Raw genomic sequence first — 7,317 nt, 5'->3', positions numbered from 1 at the left:
TTGATTTTCGTATGAAGACGACGATGTTTTCCAACTATCAAGAGCACTTGCTTCCAAGTACCCCATAATTTGAAAATGTATAACTTTATTCACCAAATCTACAGAGGTGCAGAGCAACATCAACCTCATCCCATCTGTTCAGGTGAGATCACTGAGCCCTTCAACATCAGAATCAAAACACTTAGCTCCTAATCCACTGCTCCCGCCATTACCCTACCCTTCCAAACAAATTTTTTCTTGCATTTTCTTGACATCCTATTGGACATAATTAAATAATTGTAAGTTAATTAAAAGATAGGTTTTCAGAGGGATGCTTAGATTACCAGATTATAAAACTTGTAACTGCATCACAAGTAATTATGAGTGATGAATTACCCCAATTAGAGACTTCCATGGAAAGCAACGTGGAAGTCTTTTAGCAGAATTGATTTCTGATTTCCTTTTGTTCTAATTTCATAAAACATATTTCCTGAACTTACTCTCTGTTTATCTTAAAAGGCACCCCAGGCTTTCTTTGCTGCCCATCCTTGCACAATTCATCATCACTGATAACTTCATCTCAAATTTAAATTTAGGTTATGAAAGCATTTACAGTTCACTAAAACCTGTAATTAAAACATGGTTCGTGCTCCCAAGCTAGTACAAGCTATGCCGTTACTCCTTCCTATTCTTCTTAGTATTGTAGCAATGACGGTGGTGGTGAGAAAGGTCTGAAGGTCTAAATTTCAATGTAATCATAGTATAACTTTTTCTAAAAAATGAATTATTTCATGATCTTGATGTTGAATAAAATTCTACACTAGGGTGGTGGGTGGGCGACAATGGAGATCTGAAGGGACATTCATACTTATATGACTGATTTGAAAGGTCTTCATATAACTTCAATAAACAGACCTGGGAATATCCCTCATTGTAACACTGCCAAAGCGTCATCATGATTAAGAGAACGTTTTCCTGTTAATCGCCTTTCCCAGGGCCTCCTTAACATGCTTGTTCCTTAGGCTCATAATGGTGTAGAACACAGACACTGCTTTATTCTGACTGATTGAGTAACTGGATTTGGGCATCACATATATGAAAGTGATGGTCCCGTAGTACAGAGTGACAGCAGTGAGGTGGGAGGTACAAGTGGAGAAAGGTTTGTGTTTCCCCTCCCTTGAATTCATCCTCATGATTGTTAAAACGATGTATATGCAAGCAATTAAAATGACAAGTATGGTGATCACTACTATTGACCCCAAGAAGATAGAAGTAATGATTTTAATAACTGAAATGTCTGAACAAGAACGTTTCAGCAGTGGAGCAAAATCACAGAAAAAGTGGTTTATCTGATTAGGTCCACAAAAATGTACATTTAATAAGCAGCTGGTAAATGTCCAAGCAGTCACACAACCTGGTAGCTGTAGGAAATAGCTACCAGCAGGATGCAGACCTTGTCAGATATTTTGCCAGAGTACAGTAGTGGGCTACCAAAAGCCACATATCAGTCACAAGCCATAGCAGCCAATAAGAAGTATTCAGTTGTCCCAAAGGTCACTGCAGAACACAGCAGAGCAGTACAACTGACCAAAGGCATTGTGTAGAGATAAGCCAAGAAGGCTCCAAGCATTACTTGTGTTACACAGGAGGAATACTCAATTTCAACAGCAGCCAAATGGCTGAGGAAAAAGTACATTGGGGTATAAAGCTTGGAACTGACTCTAATTAGCAAGATGATACTGACATTTCTGATTAAAGTCACAACATCTATCCCTAGGAATGTCACAAAGAGGACAGCCCAAAGGGTGGCATTCCCAGTTAACCCCAAAGAACGAATTCCATTACAGTGGTCTGGTTTCTTCCAGTCATGAAGTATTCCAGAAACAGTTTCTGTTGAAATAAAATGAGACCTTTCATTAAACGAGGTATCAACGTGGTAATTATTGGACAAATTCCCATAAAATTATCTCTCTACTGAAAGGTGAGATCTACTGGCAGATGTTGTGGGTCATCCATGTGAGCGCCGCCATAGTCGCCGGGACTCCGTTCCAGAGGTCCGCCTGCCATCAAACCGCGTGGCCCCCGCTGCTCCCGGAAGGATCCTCCCCTCAGAGCGCCGCCATAGACGCCCGGGACTCCTTTCCCGAGAGGCTCGCTCGCCATCTCACCGCGCGGCCTTGCTGCTCGCGGAAGGATCCTCTCCTCAGAGCGCCAGAGAGGCCCACCATAGACGCCCGGGACTCCGTTCCATAGAGGCCCGCCCTCACGTAATTACACCGTGTGGCCCCCTCTGTTTCCGGAAGGCTCCTCTCCTCAGAGCGCCCCTATAGACGCCCTCTGCTTCCAACCCCCCATTTAAGCGATCATCCTTAAAGTGCCCCCCATTCCCCCCATTCCCGGTCCGGTCCTGACTGACTCTCCCCCCCTTCCAACCCCGGGAAAAAGGCCCTTGTTATCACCAAGTTACATTAAGGACAACCTCATTGGCACCTACTCAGCCCTCCCATGCTAGTTGGCTGTTCAATCCTCTCACCAGGTATCTCTGCTCCCTGACCCCCTTAACAGGCCCACCCTACTCCAGCACATAACAGTTTGTGTCTGCTCTTTGTGAAATCATTATCTGCCAAGTTTATTATTGCCATAGCATGTTAATTGCTTAACTACCCCCTGTGATGCCATCACCTACTTATATCATTGCTACTGTTTTATCGCTTCTGCATCTCAACTGTTATCCTCCCGCTGTACTGTCACTTGCCCTGCTGACCTCACAATGAACTTTCAATTCCTTTGCTCCCAACTGCCATTCCCATTCCTCACCTTCCCCTTCCCCTCTCCCACCCAGCTTTTTCCCTCCCTCTCACCCACCAAGACCACTCCCCCTCACACCCTACCAAGGATCCCTCTGTACCAGTGCCAGTCCTCCACTCCTCCCTCCCGGCCCCCTCCCTCCCCTTCTCCCGGCCCCCACCCCATCCCAGTTCTCCTTTCCCATTGCCATCCCTCTTCCCACTCTCCCCGCCTAGGCCCCCGCCAACTCATCCCAATGCAAACACTCCCCACCCCTCGCACCCTTCCCCCTCCCTCCCTTCCCTCGACAGCTGCTGCCAAGTGTGGCCTCTGAAACCCCCGCTCCATTTTAAGTAAGATCCCTTTCATCCTGGACCTATTCCTTTCCAGCTCTCTACTCCTCCTCGCCCTAACTGAAACATGGTTGTCTCCGGACAACACGGTCTCTTCTGCTGCTCTCTCCAGTGGAGGCCTCTTCTTCTCCCACTCCCCCAGACTCACCGGAAAAGGAGGAGGTGTCGGTTTCCTTCTCGCCCCCCAATATCACTTTCGCACTATCCCTCCTCCCCCTACCCTTTCCTTCCCTTCCTTTGAAGCCCACATTATTCGCCTCTACCACCCCCTCCAGATTCTTGTAGCTGTCATCTACCACGCCCCCGGCCCCACCTCCAAATTCTTTAATGATTTTGACTCCTTCCTCACCTTCCGTCTCTCCTTTTCCATGCTCACTCTGATCCTCGGATGCTTCAACATCCACATGGATATTCCTGATGACTCCTCTGCCGCCTGCCTTTTATCTCTCCTCGACGCTGCCAACCTCTTGCCCCACCCCACCTCACCCACTCAACAACTTGGTCATACTCTCGACCTCATCATCTCCTATCGCTGCACTGTGTCCACCCTCACCGGATCTGAAATCCCGCTCTCTGATCATAATCTTCTCACCTGCCTCCCCACTCACATTCCTGTCCCCTGTAAATCCATATTAGTCCCTCACAGAGATCTCTGCTCTCTTGACCCCATCCATCTTTCTGAGCGCCTCACACCCCACCTCGCCTCCCTCTCCTCTCTACCTAGTCTTGATGATCAGATTACTGCTCTCAGCTCTACCCTTCATACTCAGCTAGACTCATTCTCCCCCCTTTCCCCTCGCCGCTGTCGTACCACTAACCCACAGCCCTGGATCACTGCCACTGTCCACCTCCTTCGCCCTTATGCTCGAGCTGCCAAACGCTGCTGGCGAAAGTCTAAACACCATGCCAACCTCGTTCACTTCAACTTTATCCATTCCTGCCTTAACTCAGCCCTCTCCTCTGCCAGACAAAACTATTTCTCCTCCCTTATTGACACCCATGCACATCACCCCCACCAGCTCTTCTGTACATTCAACTCCATTCTCAGGCCCCGGGTTCCTCCCCCTCCTCCTTCCTTCACCCCCAATGATCTGGCCTCCTACTTCATTAACAAAATTAAATCCATCAGGTCTGACCTCCCCAAAGTCACTCCCCCCCTTTCTCCAACCCCCCGGCTCTCAACACTCTCTTCTACTCTCCCATCGTTCCCAGCAGTATCCTCAAAGTAACTCTCCTCCCTCCTCTCAAGTGCTACTCTGGCCACCTGTGCTTCTGAACCCATTCCCTCTCATCTCATGAAATCTCTCGCTCCGTCCCATCTCCCCTCTTTAACTTCCATCTTCAACTGCTCACTCTCCTCTGGTTCCTTCCCCTCTGCCTTCAAACATGCCCATGTCTCTCCCATCCTAAAAACCCTTTCTTGACCCCACCTCACCTTCTAGTTATCGCCCCATATCCCTCCTACCATTCCTTTCCAAACTCCTTGAACGAATTGTCTACACGCGCTGCCTCGAATTCCTCAACACCAACTCTCTCCTCGAACCCCTCCAGTCTGGGTTCCATCCCCTACATTCCACGGAAGCTGTCCTCTCAAAGGTCACCAATGACCTCCTGCTTGCCAAATCCAACGGCTCATACTCTATCCTAATCCTCCTCGACCTCACAGCTGCCTTTGACACTGTGGACCACCCCCTTCTCCTCAACACGCTATCCGACCTCGGCTTCACAGACTCCGTCCTCTCCTGTTTCTCCTCTTATCTCTCCGGTCGTTCATTCTCAGTCTCTTTTGCAGGCTCCTCCTCCCCCTCCCATCCCCTTACTGTGGGGGTTCCCCAAGGTTCAGTGCTTGGTCCCCTTCTGTTCTCGATCTACACTCACTCCCTTGGTCACCTCATTCGCTCCCACGGCTTCAACTATCATCTCTACGCTGATGACACCCAGATCTACATCTCTGCCCCTGCTCTCTCCCCCTCTTTCCAGGCTCGCATCTCCTCCTGCCTTCAGGACATCTCCATGTGGATGTCTGCCTGCCACCTAAAACTCAACATGTCCCAGACTGAACTCCTTGTCTTCCCTCCCAAACCCTTCCCTCTCCCTGACTTTCCCATCTCTGTTGATTGCACTACCATCCTTCCCATCTCACAAGCCCGCAACCTTGGTGTCATCCTCGACTCCACTCTCTCATTCACCCCTCACATCCAAACCGTCACCAAAACCTGCCGGTCTCAGCTCCACAACATTACCAAGATCCACCCTTTCCTCTCCATCCAAACGGCTACCCTGCTTCTTCAAGCTCTCATCGTATCCCTTCTGGATTACTGTATCAGCCTTCTCTCTGATCTCCCATCCTCATGTCTCTCCCCACTTCAATCCATACTTCATGATGCTGCCCGGATTGTATTTGTCCAGAAACACTCTGGGCATGTTACTCCCCTCCTCAAAAATCTCCAGTGGTTACCAATCAATCTGCGCATCAGGAAGAAACTCCTCACCCTCGGCTTCAAGGTTCTCCATCACCTTGGCCCCTCCTACCTCACCTCCCTTCTCTCCTTCTGCAGCCCACCCCTCACCCTCCACTCCTCTGCCGCTAATCTCCTCACCGTACTCGTTCTCGCCTGTCCCACCATCGACCACTGGCCTACGTCATCCCCCTGGCCTGGAATGCCCTCCCTCTGTCCATCCGCCAAGCTAGCTCTCTTCCTCCCTTCAAGGCCCTACTGAGAGCTCACCTCCTCCAGGAGGCCTTCCCAGACTGAGCCCCTTCCTTCATCTCCCTCTCTTCCCCCTCTCCATCCCCTCATCTTACCTCCTTCCCTTCCCCACAGCACCTGTATATATGTATATATGTTTGTACATATTTATTACTCCATTTATTTATTTATTTTACTTGTACATATCTATTCAATTTTATTTTGCTAGTATGTTTGGTTTTATTTTCTGTCTTCCCCTTTTAGACTGTGAGCCCACTGTTGAGTAAGGAGTGTCTCTATATGTTGCCAACTTGTACTTCTCAAGCGCTTAGTACAGTGCTCTGCACACAGTAAGCGCTCAATAAATACAATTGATTGATTGAAAGGTGTATTTATTAGATTCAGGAAAATCAGTCAATCAATAGTACTTTTTAAGCACACTCTTTGTGCACGGTATTTTAATAAGTATTTGGGTGAGTAAAATAACACCAATATAGCAGATATATTCCCTGCTCACAACGAGCTTACACTCTAGAGGGAAATATGGGAAGAACCTGAATTTGTTCCAAAGAAGTCTGCACGTACTATGAATCATGTGCAGACTGGATTTCATATTAAGGGATTGAGGTTAAAAGAGTCACTTACAAACCCACGGCCCTTCCTGGTAGCTGAAAACACAAAGAATAGACTGACCGTGTTCAAACGAGAGGCACAGATGTTGAAGGGTTTTCCTTGTCCTTCGGATGAATTTATTCTGGGACTTGTCAACATGTTCTACAAGAAAAATCAACTGGGTTCGCCAGAGTGGTTAGAATTATAACGGCCCCTAAGACTGAAGGAATTATTTTAGTAAACGTCTTGGGAGAGCAAAGACGATGCAGTAATGTGGGAAAATCACAGAAATAAATGATGAGAACATTGAGTCAACTGAAGGATAATATAAATTAATCAAAACTCCCAAATACGGTGTTCTGTGCACAGTAAATGCTTAAGAAATATGCTTAATTGATTAAAATATTTCCTAAATAGGAGCCTACTATCATTAGGGTCTCTTAGACATAGTCATTGGATAAGCCAGTAGGGGCAGATGGCTATGTATTAATTTCATGCTATCACAGTCAAAAGGGGTCACTTAGCCTGTCCGAAGATCTTAGTGATAAATAATTAGACAGCACAGTCCATATGTGAAATGCTATTTTTCTCCAGAAATTTTGTTTTCAAGTAACTTAAAAGTGGTGGTTGAGAACTTGCATACATCTGTGGAGGATAATTGGTTAAGGGAAAAATAAAGTTCCCCAACATGATGACCATATAGGTCACTAGACACACCCCAGAGAGGACGATGTGGACCACTGGATTGCTAATCTAAAATGAATGAATTCCATGAATGTATTTTAATTTCCACCAGCCATTTATCAGCCACCTCGTTTTTGGGAGATGAAACTGGTGAATACATTAGAACACAGCATTAAAGAATCATATCCACAACTCACGGGAAAGCTTCCAGA

The 7,317-nt window shown here is 47.2% G+C and overlaps 1 pseudogene; it reads right to left on the bottom strand.

The window, feature by feature from the left end:
- Window positions 1-938: 938 nt before the first annotated feature.
- On the bottom strand, window positions 939-1,848 carry LOC119921633 (annotated as a pseudogene).
- Window positions 1,849-7,317: the final 5,469 nt, after the last annotated feature.

This window comes from Tachyglossus aculeatus (genome assembly GCF_015852505.1).
Source record: "Tachyglossus aculeatus isolate mTacAcu1 chromosome 12 unlocalized genomic scaffold, mTacAcu1.pri SUPER_6_unloc_4, whole genome shotgun sequence".
Classification (NCBI taxonomy): Eukaryota; Metazoa; Chordata; class Mammalia; order Monotremata; family Tachyglossidae; genus Tachyglossus; species Tachyglossus aculeatus.
The sequence above is the reverse complement of the archived record's forward strand: the minus strand, read 5'-3'. Positions and strand labels throughout refer to the sequence as shown.